This window comes from Podarcis liolepis, assembly GCF_965112155.1.
Source record: "Podarcis liolepis genome assembly, chromosome: 10".
NCBI lineage: Eukaryota > Metazoa > Chordata > Lepidosauria > Squamata > Lacertidae > Podarcis > Podarcis liolepis.
Window position 1 is genome coordinate 43023041 of NC_139562.1, and position 22666 is coordinate 43045706.

Genomic DNA, 22666 nt, shown 5'->3' on the forward strand with positions numbered 1-22666 from the left:
GTGAAAATGGAAACAACTTTGTGCATGTGTGTGTACTGCAGTTTGGAGAAAGAATTCCCTGCCTTTAGAAAAGTGATGTGGGACAGATTAGGACAGAACTGAATTGGTGAGAATTAGGTTAGGCTTGATGTAAGGCATATGAATTATGCTGTTATTGTCATCTTACTGTTTGTATTGAAGCTTATAATTTATTAGGAGTCCCCTTCTGTATCATTTTTGAACATACCAGGAAAGATTATCACCTAGCTAACCTGGAGATTCTGAACATCCGGAAGACCGTGTGCTGCCGGTTACATTTCAGGAAGGTAACTGATTACATTATGACTTGGCTGGGTAAAAAGTTATGATTAGCCCAGCTGGGCAGAATAATTTATAATAAGCGTGAAGCTTAACTGCCTGAGGACTTTTAATGAATTTTGAGAGCATAACATCTAGCTGATTCATATATCAAAGAAGTTGTGTAATACATTCATCAGGAACTTGGGCACTTTACATTCTGCTTCAGAAAGATGAAGCACATACTGGATTCTCTTGTTGCGATCTGTTCTTATGCAGCTGCTGGAATCAATGCTGGGTATTAATGAAAGGCAAAGACTACCAAGTTAGAAAAAGAGAGTCATATTGGTGTCATTCTAAGAAGGCCCTGATGTGCTCTTGGAAATCATGCCCATAACTTAAGCCGCATTAAAATGTAATATGGAGAAGAGGATACGTGTCTATCTTCCAGCAGGATAAATTACACACAGTTCTTCCAGAATAACATCCGCCTCGATTCATTATCTTCCCTGAGTTAGTTTCAGGGTTGAAGCACAGGCGGGAAGGCAGGGAATAACCTCTGGGAAAGAACACCAGGCCTTGATTTACCTCTGCTTCATCCAGGATAAGGGGATTGTATGCTGTTGTTTTTAAAGAGATTTGTTACCACTGGTGCGTGAAATCCAAACTGCTATGGAAATGGCAAAGAACTCAAGCAGGCGAAGCAGTCATGCACATACATCTTGGAACTGCTTGTTCGGTTCGTGGGGCTATGATTTGGGGTAATATTGCAATGAGAACCCTAACCCTATTTTAAATCATTATATAAAGGCCTCAGAGATGAGACAAAGTAACTTCCAGAATAACTTTGCGGACCTTTAAACTCTGCATGTATTTCTCCCATTTTTAGACATTTATGTACGTAACTACTGCAACTCATTATTTTTATAATTTTTTTTAAAGAAGATGCCTTAAATCCCATGCTGTTTTTATTGCCATTATTTGTATGGTTTTAATCAATTTCATATAGTTTAATTCTACCAATGTTTTTTAGTTACTCCCCCCTATGCTTTTAGTGGTTTTTGTTTTTATCTGTAAGGTGACTCGAGTTTCCTCAATCCCCTCCCCTCCCCTTTCTCTCTTCCCTCCCACATTTCTTGAACTTGGGTGGAGATGTAGCTGCATGCTACACCTTAAGCATAGGATACAGTTTGGCCCTTAGAAGCTGTTTGACAACTGAAATCACTAGTAGGACAGAGGGCTGTCTATGCTCTGGTAACCTCTGGGTTAGATTGCTGCAACCCGTTATACACGGGGCTGTCTCTGAAGACGGTTCTGAAACTTCAGCTGGTGCAGAATTCCGTAGCCAGGTTGCTTGCCAGGGCAAGATGGTTGAGTCTGACTGCACTGGCTGCCAATTAGTTTCTGGGCCCAATTCAAAGTGCTGGTTTTGACCTATAAAGCCTTAAATGGCTCAGGTCCACAGACCCTGAAATCATCATCTGAGGACCTTCTTCATGTGCCCCATCCATGAAAGCTCATGAGAATGGACCTTTTCTGCAGTGGAACTTGCGGAATATTCTTCCTAGGGAGGCTCGCCTGGTGCCTTAGTTACAGATCTTTAGGTGCCATTCTAAAGACCATTTCCTAGGCCTTCATCTAATTAAACAATCTTTGCCCTTCCAAGCTGGGTGGTGGTGGTATTGTTTTGCATGTTTGTGTTTTTATACAGTCGTACCTCATTTTGCAGCTGGGATACGTTCTGGAGCCCCGGCAGCTAGCCGAAAAGGATGTAGCGCAAAGCGCTGCATCTGCACATGCGCATGGAGTGGTTTGCACTTCTGCGCATGCACGAGCGGCAAACACGGAAGTAACCCGTTCCAGTACTTCTGGGTTTGCCACGGATGTTCGCCGGAATGGACGCTAGACAAGGCGGACGTTCATGGAAGTATTCCTGTAATGTAAACTACTCTATGATCCTCAGATGAATGGCAGAATATGCATTTAATAAATACATTAATAGGAAGACTGCTGATAATTTCAATTAGTCAAGCAACTGCGTATTATTGCCAGGGCTTTTATTCAGCCGGAAGTCACCTGAACTCAGTTCCAGCACCTCCAAGGTGGATACTATTGCCATTATAAGAGAACAATAGCACTGGTTGCTGCCTAAAAGATGTCAAATCTGAATGGAGATAGTTGTGACTTGAAGTTGCAAGCTCTCAGCAAACTCAGCAACAGTATTCTTTTTTTAAGCAGAAAGTTGCCAGGATTTCACACGGATGCACATAGCATAGAATAATTGGAATGTTCATGAGCACTCGTAAAGAGAGGGTCAATGCCATAAAGACTGAATTTCCACCATTATCCGAAACCAGAAAAATTGGTAGTGTGTGTATGTGAGAGCGAGAGAGACTAATGCATAAATATAGTAATGTCAGGTGACCAGCCAAAGAGCTAAACAGACACAACATTCATAAACCGGAGACACTGCTCAAAATAGAAAATAGGAACACATGTTAGGGAACTGCAAGGCAGATGGCCCATCTTTAAGCAGGGTTACCCATATGGCAAGCAACTAGATAAACTTCTGGATGCTATATGAGCTCCCAGTAAAGGAAAACCAGAACAATTTAACTCATACTGCAAACACATAGTTCAAAAGGTATTTATTATGGCAGATGAAACTGATGGACTACATGGAAATGGCATAAATGACTGGCAGAATCCGAGACCAGGGAGAAGAGTTGGTGGAAGAAGATTGGAAAAAAATTAAAGTATATTTACAAAAACATTGTAAAATTAATGAATGTTAGAAAGATGCTGGAATGAATTTACATGGTTTTAGCAGAAAGGTTATAAATAATTAAGTAAAAATAGATTGTTAATGGGTCAAAGTGTAAAATTTAAGGTTAAATTGTGTCAAGATAAACTATGGAACAAAGTTTGAGAAAGAGGGAAAGGACTTGCTGAAACAACTAATTGAATTAGAATACAAAAAGGGAGGTGCGAGGAAGTCAAGGAAACAAGTAAATGAAAGATAAAGATATGAAAATACTGGATGTTAGTGTTTTTAAATGTTTTTGTTTTTTCACTCTTATTGCTTTGTTGTATTGTTTTTGGTTTTTTTCCCTTTTCTCTTTTTTTTCTTAGTATTGTACTTTTATTTTATTTTTGAAGTATTGTAATCTTTTTTCTTTTTTATCACTGCCTGCTTTTCTTTTTTTTGTAATTGTTAAACTTTAATAAATATCATTTTAAAAAACCAAACAAAAACAAAAGGTATTTATTTGTCCTTTGAGGTAATGGTATAAGTATTTGATACAAATACTGAGCAAGAAGACGACTCAAAAAGCATAATGAAGAGAAGTAATGAAACATGAATATATAAAGCTGCCTGAATAAAGAAAAAGAGAGAGAAGAGATACTTCATACTTACAAGGAACATTGACTGCAATTAGTTGGAAGGTGGAGCTCCACACATTATACACACTGGTGGAAATTTCTGGTGGGAATAGATATACCAGTGCCTGGGAACATATTCTTATTGGCAGACATGCACTTGGGCTGGTTTGATCCCAGTGATAAATGGGGCTAAGGATAAATGTTGTGGCCATATTGCAATTCACATATTTCCACCGGGGGGGGGGTGAACTATAATCAATCTCCCATGGACAAAGCTTAAGCAACAAAAGTGACCACAGAACCAGTTATGTAACCGAAATGAATTTAAGACTTTATTCTGGCACCAGACCTATTACATAAAATGACGGCAAGATAGCATAAAAAGAAGGCAACAAATGAATAAGCAAATAAAGAAATAACAGCTCGAGTTACTCTGTACTTAGGAGAAAGGATGATGGACAAAGCAACCAATGTAGAATCAGTTGAACAGGATGAATAAAACAAGGAAATTAATGCCAAAATAACTAATGCAAACTTGTAATAGAGAATAAAACAGAGACCTATTTAATACCCATGTTGGAACAATCCCACTGACAGCCCATTAGCTGAAGGTGGTAATGGAGATTTGAGTGAGTACAAGGTTGCTGAAGACCTGACCTTTACACCTATGTGTTGTTGGATTTTTTATTTTCTTTTTTCGCCAAGATATCGCTTGACAAAAATATATTTTATGAATATTGAGACAATGCATCATGGACCCTCAGGCTTACACTCAAGACTGAATTGGCTTCTTTGTGGGTTGTCTGTACATACAAAGAAGCACTCTCATTTAAATTATTTGTGGATCTTCCTTTTAGGCTCTGCTCTTCTGACGCTGGAATAATCCTCTCTGAGTTCTGAAGAGCTGCTCTGGAGGCAATGAGGTAACAACTGCAATCTGCTGAACTGCTTCAGTGGTAATCACAGGTGCTTGTACGTAGTATTAATCAGGTCCTATTTAGAAGAAGAAGAATGATCACTACTGGGGCCAAGTGTCTCTTAACAATTTATGCAGCTTTCTATTATTTATGTATCTAGAGAGACACTGTGGACTATTCTAACTCATTAACAGTGAAGAGAATATTTTCTTAACTGTGAGCTTCCCACTCGTCACCATGTGCTAGTTTTTGTTTTTAATTCAAGAAGAAAATGAGCAATGCGATCTCTTTTAAGAGTAGTATCGGAAACTCAATAGCCACTTAGCAAGTGCTTTTTGGGAATGAAGATGGAAATCTGGCAGGTCCTTCTTCTTGCTCCTGACTTTGTAGACGGAAATTTGTGGATATATATCATATCAGTGAGTCATCCTACAGTGGCAGCTACTTATACAGAATTCTAAACTGGACATGAATTTCTATTGCATGTAACATAGTTAAATTTCACTGCACAACTGAAGTGTATTTGACATTATGGTGCAATTGTCCCCAAATGATTCAGAGATTAAAATAATAAATGAGGCTCTTTGGATTTAAAAACAACAGGCTTTAATGAGAATGTTTCTGAGTCTGGCAATCCATCGTCATGTTTTATTTATAGAGCAGTGTATGATTCATCATTAGACTTCCTTTCAAATGTTGGAAGGGGGAGAATAAAGGTTCATACAGACACGACTATCTCCAGACTCTTGCAGCTGCTGCTGTTTTCAACATCAGAAAACTTCACATTAACGGATTTTAGTTTCATCTCCCTTCCTGGGCTTGCACTCAGATGCTTGCTACTTCACACAATCAATCTAATTGCAAGGATGCAAGGCAGTCTCTAATGTAGCAGTTATTTGGCTCGTCAGCAAGCTGTGGTTGGTGCTTTCCATTCCAGGGAGGAAAGATTGACAGGGAGTTGGAGGGCTCTTTCCACAGACCTTTCCTTCTCTTTGCAGCTGTTGCCTAATAAAACAAGACACAGGCAATATATAGGAAAGAAATCCAAGCGTATTTTAACACATTGAGCTAAGTACACATTGTGTAATGAAAATAGGGGTTTTTGGAGGGTGGAGGGGGGGAACTATTAATCACAATATCTTGAATTCATTTGCAAAGAAGTTTGTTGAACAGATTTTGTGTCTCCAAAAGTCCACCCCAGCTCTAATCCACCACCTCAGCCACCTGGCTCAGTGTGAATCATGATTGAGCCAGCTCTGTAGACAATGCTTTGCTAGATGGATCCATAATTTGACTCAGTACAGAGCAGCTTCATAGGCTCAATGTGAAAGTGAGAGGAAGGCATTGGCAAGCAGGGCTTTCTTCATCCTCCATAGCTCCCCTCCGCCAGGTCTCTAGAAAGGAATGCTAAACCCACCTCAGTAAGTCTGCTACTCCCTTGACAAACCCTTAACCCCTGAAAATTCTCAACGAATAAGAACTTTTCATATTATATGGGTCTCTGTGGTGGATAAATGTAAGTCGTGGATTGCAGCTTTTCAACAAACGAAAACTGAACGTGTGAATGAGTCTCTGCCCTTTTAAAGCTTTTTTGGCAAATGCATGTGGAGATTTCCCACAAAAAAAACCACTAGGCAGAAAGGTCAGTGCCTTCCATGTGCTAAACAAAAGTGCTATTGCAAACCCCGAAGCGTCTTACAATTAGGAAGCGACACAGAGGAAAATCAGACAGAATAATGCAGGAGGAGACAGAGGAAGAAAGAGCAAGGAACTGGAGACGAAGAGCTAAAATCAGGTCAGAGACAGCACGTATAGAAATCCTCCTTGCCTTGAAGTTTAGGAATAAAGAAATCATTTTTGATTGAGCACAGTAGCTTATGTAAGTGGAGTCTTAAAAGAACGTGCCCCAGAGAAACCTACTATAATTTAAAAATGTTTCATTGGATGATCTGAACTGGTGTGCTGTCAAAATATGTCATTTCACATTGGGAAAGACTGTTGCTTCTCCTACAGCTCTTCAATCTACTTTTGCCACCCTGCCTGGGGTTACAGGAGGGTGCAGAAATCGCTTGGGGCCTATTCCAGTCTTCTAGACCAGTGGTTAGTCAGCCCTGGCCTAAAAACTAACCCAAACAACTCATTTAGATTTGAAAATTTCCACAAATGACAGAATAGTAGCTGTGGGTTGTGAAGTAAGCTAACCTGGGGTAGTTTCTTCTCTTCTCTTATTGTGATAGAGGGGAAGTACTTACCCCTCTGCAGATTTTTTTTTAAGAAACTTTGTAATTATATATACCCGTATTTTTCGTTCTATAACACGCACCAGACCATAACATGCACGTAGTTTTTAGAGGAGGAAAACAAGAAAAAAAATATTCTAAATGAAATAGTGTATATATGATTTTTGTGGTTCATGCTGTGGCCACAGACATGTGATCTGACAGTGAGTTTGGAGTAGCCCAATGCAAAAATCCTGAGGATCCATGTGGATCCATGCTTTGTAACCACAGAGGAGGGAAGGAAGGGGAACCATGGATCCTCTACTCACGACTGCAGCAGATCCCCCCCGCCACCCGCAGGCATTCGCTCCATAACACGCACAGACATTTCCCCTTACTTTCTAGGAGGAAAAAAGTGAGTGTTATGGTGCAAAAAATATGGTATATTGTTTTATTCAATAAAGTTTTTTTAATGACTCTTGAGGTCCCTTGCAACTCTACAATTCTATGATTTCCAGGATTACATACATTGCTCATAACAACGACTATTCATTAAATATGTATGCATTTATTACAACAACAAATCTGACACTCCAGAAATCCTCATTCTGAAGGCATCCTCATGCGTGCTGTGTGGCCTGAGTCACAACAACAGTGACCCATATGCATGGCTGCTTCTAGCACATCCATGAGGGGGGTCTGCATCACATGAGAAGTAGGTTCCTGTGACATTCAGTTCTTGTCAAATATGTCAACTCTTTTTTTTTAAAAAAAAAGTTTTATGACAGGCTTCCCAGCCTGATGCCTTCCAGGTGTTGTTGGACTCCAAATCCCCTCAGCTGCAGCCACCAAGGCCCAAGATAAGGAATGATTGTGTGTGTGTGTGTGTCCAGCACAATATGGAGGGCATTAGGTTGGGGAATTATGACACTGTTCCATACACGGCAATTTGGCTACAATTGCAACCAGCCACCTGTGCTACCCTTTGTGTGAATCTGATATTTGTCTTTCTTTAATGAGAGCTCAAGTATTTCCCTTCAGTAGTTTCCCTAAAGTGTCTTTAGAAAAATTAAAAAATCAGTGTTGCCTGTGATGGATAGCTACCTCCCAAATTTCAGCTCTGTTGAAGTGGGATCTCTTTTTTTCCCTTCTACATGTATTCTAATAGACCAGCACATTATTCAGGCCAAAGGCAGGAATGGTGCCCTAAAGAACCTGGCAATGCTTTATTACCACTAAATGAAAAGGTCTCCCCAGGTAAAATGTTCATAAGAATATTTTGCCTTCTATATAAAACACCCATCAAGTAAGACCAATATCAGTCCCCAAGAAAGAGTTACGTTGGCCTATTTATAGCTTTAAAGGTTGTACCAGAAAAACACACACACACACACATCAAAACAGGAGAAAAGGAGCAGAATCGTTTGAAACGGCATCACGCCGAGCAGACTAGAAGAGAGATAACATGATGAAAGCAAGAGTGCAGCACGGGCAAAATGATATTTGGTGACATGAAAGGAAAGTTTGGGCTGTTTCGAGCTATCACCGGAGTGTATGACAGCCTGCAGAAAGAAGATGGTTGCCATGGCAAAGAGAAGGAATGAATATGAGTTAGCGTCTGTGTGGGAGTAGAGGAGGGCAAGGGTCATGGGCAACCAGCACATAAATGAGATGGCGGTAAGAACATAACAAGAGCCCTGCTGGATCAAAGGCTTATCTAGTTCAGCATCCTCTTTTCCACAGTGGTCAGCAAGATGCCTGTGATAAGTCCTCAAGAAGAACTTGAGGGCTATAGTAATCTTCTGCTGCTGTTCCCCACTAATATGTTGCCTCTGATCCTGGAAGCAGTATATACATATCATGACTAGTAGCCATTGATAGCTTTCTCTGTCATTCATTTGCCTAAGCCCCCCTTTTATCTGTTGCAGTTGGTGACTACCAACATATCTTGTGCAAGTGAGTTCCATAGTTGAAGCATGTTCTATGTGAAGAAGAACTTCTTTTCGTCTGTCCTGAATTTCCCACCATTTGGCTTCATTGGATGACTGAGATTCCTCCCCCGCAACAAATGGTGGTGTTCAGTCTCACATTTTTCATTTGACTGACTTTCATATTATAAGTAATTATGTCTACTCATAACATCATAACCCAACAAACCTCTTAGAACTCTCCAATGGGTAGGAATGCTCTGGAATGAAAACATATTTTATTTTTTTGAAATTGTGTTACTGACAAGAAAATTGCATCATTATGATTTATAGTAATGCAATAAGGTTATGTGAGCTTCGATAAAATTGTGGATGACATTCTCAGCTGTAAACCAAAATCTGGGTTCAGTCTCATCATCAAGCAAGTCACTGTTCTCTCAGCTCTCTCCCTGATTGCAATCTGGATATAATACAGTGGTACCTTGGGTTACATACACTTCAGGTTACATACACTTCAGGTTACAGACTCCGCTAACCCAGAAATAGTACCTTGGGTTAAGAACTTTGCTTCAGGATGAGAACAGAAATCGCACGGTGGCGGCGCGGCAGCAGTGGGAGGCCCCATTAGCTAAAGCGGTGCTTCAGGTTAAGAACAGTTTCAGGTTAAGAATGGACCTCCGGAACGAATTAAGTATGTAACCAGAGGTACCACTGTAGTGCTGCCCCACCCTACAGGTTTGTTGTCACAATTACTGAGAAAATAAACACTCCAAAATGTTGTAGAAATGCTGCATATTATTAATAAAGGCTTTTGGTGATAAGCTTATACTGACGTGTAAGTAATCAAGATGGTGTGTCCCTCTAGTACTGAATCTATGCACTTGAAAACTTGTTCAAATGCCCAAGTTGCAATAAATATGTTCTAAAGATAACTCTGTAAAATTTGATTATAGGACTCTCAGGTATTAGATAAGAGCCATGCAATTAAAATTGGTTTGAAGTGGTGAAAATTAAGGAATATCCCACCCCTATCATTCTTTGGTGCAGACAATCAAAACTTTGGCTCAGAGCCAAAGAATTGTGACTGGGAGAAGAAAACACATTAAGGCTATTCCATTAACTATTGTGCAGGTGTTAGTGGAAAATTTTTGCAGCACAACAATGATGTATTGGGGGGCCTCCCTAGATTTGGGGTCACTTATCTCATGCATAAGAGACTCTTGAGAGTCCCATGGACTGCAAGATGATCAAACCTATCCATTCTTAAGAAAATCAGCCCTGAGTGCTCACTGGAAGGACAGATCCTGAAGCTGAGGCTCCAATACTTTGGCCCCCTCATGAGAAGAGAAGACTCCCTGGAAAAGACCCTGATGTTGGGAAAGATGGAGGGCACAAGGAGAAGGGGACGACAGAGGACGAGATGGTTGGACAGTGTTCTCGAAGCTACGAATATGAGTTTGATCAAGTTGTGGGAGGCAGTGGAAGACAGGAGTGCCTGGCGTGCTCTGGTCCATGGGGTCATGAAGAGTCGGACACGACTAAACGACTGAACGACGACAACAACAATCTCATGCATTACTCTTGGAAATAGTCCTTTGAAAGAGTCTTGCTGGGTCAGCCTAAAGCCCCAACTAATCCAGTTACCATAGTTGCCAGTCAGATGCTTATGGAAAACCCACAAGCAAGATCTCTTGATCTCTCCATCTGCAATTCCGTGCAACTGGTGGGGCACTTGCCTCTCACAGTGGAAGGTGAACATACCCATTTTGGCCAGGAGCCACTGGCAGCCTGATCCTCCATGAATTTGTCCTATTATCTTTTAAAGCTATTCAAGCTGATGAAGACCACACCTTATGGATGAAATTATGGAGAGCAAATTTGAAATTTACTGATTGTATACTATTAAAAGAGAATTATATGAAAATGATGTACTGGTGGTATATCACACCAGTGAAAATAGCAAAAATGTACAGATCAAGCTCCAATAAGTGTTGGAAATGTAAAGAGAAGGAATACACTTTTTATCATTTATGGTGGAATTGTAAAGTAGTTAAAATTATTGGGAAAAGATATATAATGAAATGAAAAAAAATGTTTAAGATAACTTTTGTAAAAAACCCTAGAAGCCTTTTTGTTAGGAATATTAGGTCAAGGTTTACTAAGGGGAAAACACAGACTTTTTATGTATTCTACAAGGGCGGTAATGATGTTGTTGGCACAAAGATGGAAAAGCGATAAAATACCAACGAAAGAAGAATGGCAAGAAAAACTTACAGAATATGCTGAAATGGCAAAACTAACTGACAGATTACGAAATAAGGACAAAAAATCCTTTAAAGAAGACTGGGAACCATTTACGGCTTATTTACAGAAACAATGCAAGGAATTGGACTCATTAGCAGGTTTTGAGGAAACATTTACAAATAATAAAATTTATATAATTTATAAGATTAAATAGAAAAAATGAATGGAAAGGAAATAAGCAGGAATTGACATTGTGTTAAAATAAACCACAAAATGAAGTTGAGGGAAGTCCGGGGGGGGGGGGATAATTGAGATTGGTGAATTTTGATATCTGTTATAATGTAATTTTGAAGGGGAAAAATGGAAAATTACACACACACACACACACACACACACGACCACAACTTCTTCTGATGAATTTGGGGTTGTTGTCAACAACTCAGAGTATACCCATTGCAATTAGTGGACCTGAGTTAGTCATGTCCATTAATTTCAATGGGTTTATTTTGAATAGCACCAACACTGGCTATGACCCTTGGATTTTTCTTTGGCAACAGCACAGAAGTAGGAAACATGCTTCTCCCATCACATTTCATACCACTTCCTGGAATTTGCTTGTGATGTTATATACCTATTGCAAAGGCCTTTTTAGGTCTCATCACACCTTTTTTCTCTCCCTAGTCTGCTGATACTTAAACTGCCATTTTTTCAATTGCCTGGCATTTGCCTTTCCACTTTGTCCACTTCTCTGAGATTGCCCTGTCTACACTTTCAGTTCTCTGAGATCATCTTATCTGCAGTGCTAAATAGTCTATTGCCTTGTGTAGAAGCAAATACTGTGAAAAGAATCAGATGAGTTTTCCAGTTACCCCATGCTAACTCTAGAAGTTTGGGAAGGAAATAAAAAAGGCAAACAAGAGTAAACGTAAAGAGCTTTGGGAACATCATCCTAAGCCTAGATTCTTAAAAACCATAATTAGACTCAATTATGGTGCTATTTCTGTAAATAGTGTTTTAAAATAACTGGAATCAAGGAGGACTGATTAGACTGAAGGCAAGGTGCAAGTCTTTTGATCACTCAGATTAAATGAGCAGTGGTGGCTTGATTTTTCCATTATGTTTCGGTAATACATTAGCTGTCTTTCCCTTAATATCTTAGTAGGCAGGAAAACTTTAAAATTTCATGTCATTTTCAGGATTGCTTTTAAACTGTTTGAATGCAATAAGGATTGCAACATGTCTATTCCATTCTTAGCATGTAGAGCGTGGAAATGAGGTTTAGAAATGCCCAGTCACTGCTTATGGTCAATGACCACAACAATTGTGATGCACAACTAAGGAAATACTTGAAAAGAATATAACTTTGTTTGCATGGGCAAAGGCATGGCTCATGCATCGATAAGATGGAACACCTTCATTATATAGTTTCCATTATATGTTGAAGACACACCTCTTGAGATGTATATTTTTAAGCCACACTATAACCACGTGACTGTGATTTGTACTGAACTGTTTTTAATATTACAGATAGGTAGCCGTGTTGGTCTGGCATAGTCAAAATAAAAAAATTCCTTCCAGTAGCACCTTAAAGACCAACTAAGTTAGTTCTTGGTATGAGCTTTCGTGTGCATGCACACTTCTTCAGATACACTGAAACAGAAGTTGCCAGATCCTTCTATATAGTGAGAAGGTGGGGAGGGGTATTACTCAGAAGGGTGGTGGGAATGGGTGATTGGCAGATAGCTGAGATGAGCCTGTTGACGACTCTTAACGAGTGTTTTAAGACTCTTAACGAATGTTTTTAATATTGTATTTTTAAATTTCTGTAACCCACTATCGGACCTTGAATTACTACTACTACTACTACTACTACTACTACTACTACTAATAATAATGATATCAGTAATGAATGAATCCTCACCACATGTCAACTTACTGATAGCAAGTACATCTGCTGCAGGAGTCTAGCCTAACCTGTTTAATGGAAAAACAACCAAGAATCTTGTGGCACTTTTCAGATCAACTCCTTTAGTCTTTAAGGTGCCACTGGACTCTTAGACTTGCCACAAAAACATCAAACATGGCCTCCCCTCTGGAAACTGCTTCATCATGAACTTTGCCTTTTCAGTGGCTAGAGGCTAGGCTTGTGTTCTCTCTCCTATTGCTGCATTCTGAACAGACTGGGCATTCTGCATCGTGGTTGAAGGCTCCATTGACATGCTCCGATGGAGCATAAAAACATTTCTCTTTCATAGAAAAGTAACATCATGGTGACAGATAAAAGCTTAATCAACACCAATAGCTACATTTCCTTCTCCATAGTTTAAAGCGTGAAAGGTGATGCTTTCATCTAGATCTCTTATGGCCTAGGCATTGCCATCTCAAATCAGTTTTAGAACAACAGGGAATTTGCTAATAGAACTGGAAGAAACCATGCAAAACAAGACATTTCAAATCGATAAACAACAGTGCTGCCATAGGCTTGGATGCCATATGTACACAATCCTGACAGGCCCTAATAGCACTGATTTCAATGCAAATTAAGCAATCCTTGTTATACATAGGTTGTTGGAGACAGTAGACTCAATCACAGCCTAATATATGACCCGATGGCTTATTCCTTGATGGAGCTGTGGAAGAATAACGCAGACAGTGCCTCAGATCATGTGATCAACAACAATTCAAGCTACACATCTGAGGACAGAGGACAAGGGCTTCCAGTAGAAGGCATGTTTTTAAGTTGTCCCCTCTCTTGAGGAAATCAGGTGTGGTATAGCATCAAGAAACCTATCCCTTGCAGAGTCTCAGTGAACAGGTCCTCATAGTCTGTTTCAAGGGTAGCTAATGCTGACCTCCAGATGTTGTGGACTTCAACTCCCATCAGCCCCAGCTAGCATAACTTCATGGATGATCTTCAGATGAAGGGCGGCATACAAATTTAAATCATCATCTACATCATCATCATCCTTGGCTAAACCTGAGGGAACAGTGAACACCAGGGCCTGGTAGCTCTCTTCAACCTGAGCCTCTGAAGCAGCATTTGCTGCAATACATATAACCTTTGTTCTAGTGCTGAATGGAAAAACTCAATTCTTAAAGGACCCATCTCTTTCTATCTATTATTAACTTGAGAGCATTGTACATTATGCACAGGTAACAAGTTATGAACTCAATGCAGAATATTGAACCTCACAGAACATCATACCAAAACATGATCTGTGCTAAGTATAGTGAAAACTCTAGCACAATGCTTTTGAAATTGCCAAACATACAATAGGCAAACCATCGTTTAGATCTTTGGTTTCCCATCTATTGAGCATCCAGGCTCCATAAATTCTTAACCACACTCCCATCTTCACGGCACAGCAACCTCTTGAGGCAGAGCAACGTACATCACTTTGGCTTGTCAATGTTTTGAATTCCTTGTGGTCCTTATCCCAGACTTTTGGCTGCTTTCCTACTGGGAAACTTTCCTACTGGGCTGCTCTCCTAACTTTATTCAACATAGCTCTCTGTGGAGCTAAGAAGGCTTGGAGAAGAGGTGAGGAAGGTGTGACTTTCCAGATTTTGCTGGCCTACAACTCACATTAGCCCTTATTATGCTGGCTGGGGCTGATCACACGTTCCCCTTTGCTGGCATCTTTTTATAGGCCTAATTATTTGGTGAGGGGGAATGAAAAACAAGTCATGAAGTGAAGTAGTTCAGAATGAGTCCTGGTCCCAGCTTCAGGATTCTTTAATCTAGCAATAAAACAATATGTGCAAACTCGGGAGGCTCAAAGGAGAACTTTTGATGACCTCTAATTCACATGAAAGTCTGTTTAAATTCGACACCTCAGAATTCACTCTCTTTGAAGTGCATGGACAGAATGAGGACAAGAGGCTCAATCTGTGGTTTCTATCTCTTTAAGTGCTCTGTATCTCTGTATTGCCTCTCAGATCAGAAGCCCTGAGCAAACAGATGGATTGTTAGAGGCATTTGAGAAATGCTGTAGTGTTCCGGTGCACAGCATATGAATATAGATATGAATCTGGAAACCCTCTTCCTTCCACTGTGATGAGAATAGCTTTTATGGAATGGTAAGGCTTGCATTTTCAAGTATAGAACATTTACAGCATGGTTCACTACATGTCTACTTGGAAGTAAACCTCATTTAGTTCCATGGGACTAATTCCCAGATGTGTTTAGAAGTGCAGCCATGTTCATTATAGAAAAAGGAGCACGTGTATTTCAGAAACAATAAAGAAGGAAAAGTATGTCTTCAACTTACTGATATTTTTGAGAATGCAAACTTTTGAAAGCTTTCTTGTAAGAAAAAAAAAACTGGTGTGTGTTTAGATTGCTTGTTAAAGTTGAGATCAAAGAAAGAACTGACATTCCCTTGCAATCCTGTTTGAAGAGCTGTCTCCATACTTGAGTTCCAAATCTGAAACCTCTTCCTGCAATATAACGCCATCTTTAGGCAGTGCTCAATCCATTGTTTGAGTCCATGAGAGAAAGGTTTGGGAAAAACTGAACTCCCTTTCTCTCCACACATTATGTACCAGACTAGCCTCTCATTAAAATCCTTGCTGGTCTGATAAAGAGCTTAATTTATTATAAGAATGTGGTTTCAATGGCACATGTTTACTAGAACATTCAGAGCAATAATAAAGGGCAAAAAAAGACATTTCAGGCATATGCAGAGTATTCCCTGCCCCACTGCTTACTAACCAGTAAATCTTACATACCTGAAATTAATTTAAGGCAGGATATAGCATTATTTGCTGTCAGAATCTGGCTTACCAGAACATTTAGCCAATAAAAAAAATCAAAAAGTTTTGAAGCATGTATCAGAGTGGCATTTCCCTCCTGCTGAGTAACTGGTAAATCCCACATATCTGGGGGGGCTTTGAAATAGGCCCAGCACATCTCAGCCTTGAAAATACGGCTCTTTGGATTGCATCTCATCCTCCAGCCTCGGGCTGAGAGAGAGAGAGAGAGAGAGAGAGAGAGAGAGAGAGAGAGAGAGAGAGATGGATGGATTTCAGTCCTTCATTCTGTGATCTGTGAAAGCTATACCAGAGGGAGAGGAGAAAAAAACAGGTAACAACCTCTCTGCTCAGAAGTCAGATTCAGATTAGTGAACATCAAGGTATGTTACTGCAACCCCTAAAGTTGAATGGAGGGAGTGTACATCCTTCTCCCTTCCTCCATTTTATCCTCACAACAACCCTGCAAAGTAGGCAAGTTTGAGAGACAGTGACTGGCCGAAGGTCACCCATTGAGCTTGATGGCTGAGTGAGGATTTGAACCCTTTTGTTCTTAGTCCAGCTCCCTAACCACTACACTATGCTACACTGTGTGTATTTTGTTGGCTATTTTCAGAAATTAAGCTCTGAGAAAGTGGTTCTTTCTTTGCTTCCTAGTTTCTTCATCAGCATTAGTTACTGCGTTCCTCCTTCATTTTGAAACTGATCCACATTACTGGCCAGATTTTAAATGAAAGGCACTTTCATGTACGATAGGTGAGCAAAACAGATATAGTATTTTGGGTGTCTTATCAGTTCAAGTGAACAAATTCCATTGCTTTTATTTTACAGAAGAATCAGCCACATTAGCCACTACAATGATTTTGAGTGATCACTGCAAACTGTTAAGATTATTGCTTCTTGTTCCTGCTGCTATTTTAGGAGTCTCTTGCTCCATTTAATTTTAATCACATGAGCCTGTTGGGTTTAGGATTATGCGAAGGGAAGGGAAGAAGCAGTTCAGTTACTGAGGTACTTATTCGGCAGACTGCTTCGTAAAGTAAGAAAAACAAGAGCACGAGGGAGCTTTTTGTTTCTAAATAATTCATAGTTGAGCTACCTGAGCTAGGAAGAACCCATTACCCAATTAAACAGGGACTTAGTTGGCTACATGAAGCATATCTCATTTGATCTGGTGGCTTCAGTGTGCATGGAAATCTGAATCACTAGTGCATGCAGGGCAATCCCTGGTACTATACAACACAGAGCTGTCCCAACTTGTCCAAAGCTCTGTGTGCATGTCAGAACATACAGAGCAGGGACAGAAAGCCTGGTGCCCTCTGGATGTTGTTGGAACACAATTCTGATTATACCTTCTTATATCAATGGGCCATGCTGGCAGGGTGGTGGGAAATGGAGCTCAGCAATATCTGGAGGGCCACGGGCTCCCGAGCTTTATGATAAGCATCCCCAACAAAAAATGTCTACAGTGGTACCTCGCAAGATGAAATTAATTCATTCCGCGAGTTTTTTCGTCTAGCGAATTTTTCGTCTTGCGAAGCACGAAATCCCATAGGAATGCATTGAAATTCAATTAATGCGTTCCTATGGTCAAAAGAAGTCCAAACAAAGCCAGATTTGGTACAACAAGAGTTTATTAAGTGCTCTTTAAAGTCACACATACTGTAAAGAGCATTTCAAAAATTGAAGGAACAATAAATTAAGTTTCTAAACATGACAGAAAAACTTTTTTTAAAAAAAGAACAACATGGTCCAATGGTCACAGAAAATCATAAAAATTCAAAAAAACCCCACACAAGCTTCCAGATTCTTGCAAACCCCTCCTCAACTGTTCCCCCAGCCACCCAGCACACAGAAATTCAAATCCACAATTTTTTAAAAAAAACAGCAGAGTGGCCCAATGGTCTCAGAAAATCATAAAAATGCAGAAAAACACACACAAGCTTCCAGATTCTTGCAAACCCCTCCCCAACACCAAGTCCTTGAATTCCAAACACCCCAACCCAAAATCCAAACCACCCCCAAAAAAGTTTTAAAAGTTTAAAAGAAGTTTTGGACAAGCTTCAAAAATCACCAAAAACCTCAAAAAAGGCTACCACACCGCGTTCTATGAGTTGCTCCTCGAAGTCAAGTCGCAAAGACTCTCCTCCCTGAAAGAGAGGGGAGTGGTTGTGGGCGGGAGCCCAAACACCGCTCCTAGCAGGGGGCGTTGCCCCCTGCCTCCAGCTCACCTGGCTGGCACTCACGCCCCCCCGGTGGCCGCCCAACCAGGTGCCATGGGGGGGGGGCGTGTCCAGCAGCCTTTATGCTGCAGTGCCAGCCTCTCCCCGGCCTCATTTCTCTTCGTCGTCCTGTGCGAGTCCTGGTGAATAAACCCACTTGTTTTGCGATCCAATGCCTAAGCCAATACCTTTTCATTGCTGTAATCAATAAAGTTGTGGCCTTTTCTAGCCCATTAACCTTATATCACGTGTCCCTGTGTCTTCATTTTACTTTGCGGGGGTCAGGTCCTCGAACCACAACTGTATTAACGGTGTTAAGAAAAAGGAAACAAACTTGCAATATGTTTTCGTTTTTCGTCTTGCGAAGCAAGCCCATAGGGAAATTTGTCTTGCGAAGCAGCTCAAAAAACGGAAAACCCTTTCGTCTAGCGAGTTTTCCGTCTTGCGAGGCATTCGTCTTGCGGGGCACCACTGTACTTCATACCTTGTCCTCTGAAGAAGGGAAAAGTCCTATAAGGATCATTGTCAAAACAGAGGCAGAGAAGTCACTAAAACAAAACAAGAAAGGAATTTTATAAGAGAGTTAGATGCAAATAGCAAAAAAAGTGTCTATCATGTTAAAAATGCATATCTAAGCACAATCAGGCATTACATATTTCTTTAATTTCATACTTTTTAATCTCCCCTTTCTACTAGCCATGTAGTTCACCACACAGCGTTAGGCCAGTAAATTTCTCCCCTAGCCGCCTTCATTCTGAGGACAAAATGGTGAAGGTATGTACAGCTGATGCGACTTACAGACTGATTCTGTGAACTGCTACACCAGCATTTACACGTCCGGCGCTGATTCAGTAATTTGTCTTTAGCTAGGGTTAGGAAGCACTCTGTGATACCAAGCAACAGAGTAAGGTACAGTGGTACCTCGGATTACAGACGCTTCAGGTTACAGACTCCGCTAACCCAGAAATAGTAGCTTGGGTTAAGAACTTTGCTTCAGGATGAGAACAGAAATCGCACAGTGGCAGCGCGGCGGCAGCGGGAGGTCCCATTAGCTAAAGTGGTACCTCAGGTTAAGAACAGTTTCAGCTTAAGAACGGACCTCCAGAACAAATTAAGTTCTTAACCCGAGGTACCACTGTAGTGTTCTTACAACTGGAAGCGACACATCACACAGAGCTACTCTGGGGGACAAACCACAACTGGCATATTGAGGAGTGCCATGTGCAACATGCCAAGCAAGCTTACCTGCTTGTGTATATTGCCCTCAGGTGACCTGGTGTGCCAATGAGCTCCTACGGAAGGTCGAGACAGGACAGGTAAAAATAGCCATCTTTTTTTTAGTGGAAAATTGAGGGAGTGCAAATAAAAAGTGCTCTTCAAAAAAGGGACTTTTCTTCAAAGCTAGTTACAGTAGGTTAAAAGGAAATGTACCCATTGTTCATGGTAGTTAATTAAACCTAGATTAAACCTTCTTTCCATATTACTTCAAAGGAGGAAAGAGCATAAGGTATCTCCTTGGTCTCCTGTGTGAGCTAATCATATCATGCAGAACATACTAAAGGGGATACAGCCGGAAGGGAACTTTTACAGATGGATCCGTTGTTTATGTCAAAAAGATGATGATGGAATAATCTGATATTCCCTCTTCAGTTTAGGCGTGTGCTTTTTTTAAAACTTACAGCACAGCTGTTTGCCTAGAATGCAAGATAATATTGTATTTTTGGAGTCACTTCCAGAAATATTGCAACAAAGCATTAGATTAGGTAAACGTAAAAGCCTGCCATTGCAACATAGGCTTAGGAGGGGGCCTTTTCTCTGAATGTCTAAATTTGAAGAAGCAACATCAACCCTGTTCTGTATAACTTCAAGCTTTATGGAAGCACTGTGAAGAAACCAACACTGTTCTATCTTCTCCACACGCAATGACTGCTCCCCACATGAAATGGGGGGTGGCCTTTATGTGGTTCCATGCAGCCCCCTGGACCCTATGCAGCACCATTAGCACAGGCTTGGCTTCACCTTCCCCAGGTGGGATACCTGGAGGTCTCTGCCTACCTCAGCCAATCCCACCTGGGGAGGCGTTGCCAAGGTGATCAGGCCAGGTAGGGGAAGGGACCACCCTGCCCACACAATAGGGGGAGGATCTTACCTGGGAATCGTCAGTTGGCTCCAGAGTTTCTCCCACCCTACCCACTCTCAGTTAAGACTTCTTTTGCAGGTTAACCTTTTCTTCACAGGTATGCGGGCGCTGCTATGTCAAGGTCACTGCTGAAGGGCCGGAAAGGAATTATCCTACATTGGCAGGTTTGCCTTCCCTGAAGCAAAATGTCACAACTTTGGTGGTATCAGGCCTTAGGCAGAATCCTTTAGTCTACCTAAATTGGGGGAGGGCGTGTAGCGGTGACGCCCCCTTCTCTTTGCGGCGGTGATACCAGGGTTCCCCGTTAAAGGGGTTGCTTTGAGTGGAGGCTTTGGCCGTACGCCGAGAGGTTGTCATTGCTCTCCCCTGCGATGGCGGTGTAATGGGGGCGGGCTCTCTGCATATGTTCTCCAGAGCCAGCCCATCCCCACCCCACCCCACCACTCCGGAAAACCCTGATGTTCCCCAGATCCTCAGTGGGGGACTGGGAGGAATAAACGCCCAATACATTTAAATAATCATTTAAAGTTGAATATTTTTGTTTTAATAAGTCCCACAGAAGAGAACCCAAGTATTTTTATTTATTATTATGTTTAGAACAGAAGAGTGCCCCCCCCGCCACATCCTGGCAGATTGACAATGACTACATTAGCTTTGTGCTTCTGGTAAGACACAAACATCAAAAACTGCGAAGTGAAGGATGTTGCCTACCTTTCCATCTGTCTTTTTGTGAACACCACAAAGCTTCCTGGCTGATTTCAAAGGTCTTCCTAATACCTTTTCACAGAGACATGATTTTAAAGATCAGTTAAATCCTGGGAACCGGGAGAGGAGAGGAGAAGAGATGGATGTGAAACAAGGGCTGAAGAGCAAATAACAATAAATAATTTATATAGCGTAAAGTCAGGTGCCTCTGCAGGAGCAGAATTCTGAAATAAAGCCAAAAATCTGCTAACAACAAGACTACCACCAACCAGCGAGATCCCTGAATGTGGTCTCTGGGTCGCAATCCAACTTTCAGCGGTACAGACTGAAGCCTCAAAGTAAATGCTGTTGCCACTGGTAATCTCAGCCAGTATTATTTATGTACTGGAATTTACTGCACTGCAAGAGACCTGGAAGTTTGGGAAAGGACTGTAACTCCGTTGCAGAACACACGGTTTGCGTGCAAAATGTCCCAGGTTTATTGGTAAAACCTATTTGGTGTTTCGCAACCTTCTGACTAGTTGCAGGACCTTAGCCAGACCTAGCAGAGTACACGCAGAATCTACGGAAGCAATTGGCAACTTGGCTGCAGACAGGATAGACGAAGCAGGAACCAGGAACTTGTAGTTAGGTGTTTATTATATACAGTGGACTATTTACAGGAACAGAACACGGATCTTTAGCTAGCTCTCTCATACACGACTCACAACTCCTACACTGACACAGAACTCTGAACCTCCCGAACTCTGAACTAACACATTCCAGTTAGTAGGCTCTCTCCCTTGAGAGATCTTGACCAATCAGGGAGCGGTCTCCATGTCTCTGTTATCACCAGGCAGTCTTACTCTTTCAGATTGCCTTCTGGTTGTCTGCCAAACCTTAATTGACTCTGTGTGAGTAGCTGCATGTACACAGTTTCCCAACAAGGTTCAATCCCTGGCATTTCCAAGTAGGGCTGGAGAAAACTCATGCCTGTCATTCAGCACCCACAATGCTAAGTTGACTTGTTACAAGGCAGCTTCCTATTTCCTAAGAAGCATTCCTAAACTGCTACTGCGTTGGAAAACTGCTGTGTGGTTGTATCTTAATGAAAGCAGAACAGTGGTGAGTGCTGGGATGGTGTCTCCAAGCCCACGATCACCAGTGTGTATTGCACATGGCTGCGAGCTTCCTATATAGGCACAGCACCTGGCACGGAAAGAGTCCTCTGAAATCTCAGCCTTCCTTACAAAATGTGACAGCCTGATTTTTTAGCCCTTATGGCTGTGGAGAAAAGTGTGAACAGTGTGTGGGCAGAGTCTGGAATTTCCCAGCAAGGGTGGCCCTGGCAAATGTCAGCTCTGATACATCACGTCGTCAGCATCTGGGCTCCCACTCTAGGACAATTTTTGCAAGCTATGACAACGTATTTTGAACTTACCTACCCCTAAGACTCATTTCGCTTTCAGTAACGATCGGCTCTTTGAGCAGAATAAAAGCGTCCAGCAGTTTGGAATGCAGGGTAATACCATTGTTTGCAACAAACTGCAGAGAGGATCATTGAGTGGGAGGCCAATGTCACTTCCAATGCCTTTCAATGCTCTGTAAGGTGCTGAAGGGAAAGACAATTATGTTACTGATCCAATGCATGGGGGTAGGGTGGGGTTGTCCTAACACAGTGGGTGGCAGAGAAGTATGGTTATTTGCTATTATCTGGGCAGCAAGCCTACCTGTGCTGAACTAGAGAAATGTGGCAGTTAAGTAGCTAAGGGTGTTGCAGATCAAACATCTATAAGACGCACCAGACCACATCTATAACATCTATAAGACGCACCAGACCACAAGACACACCTAGTTTTTGGAGGAGGAAAACAAGAAAAAAAAATTCTGAATCTCAGAA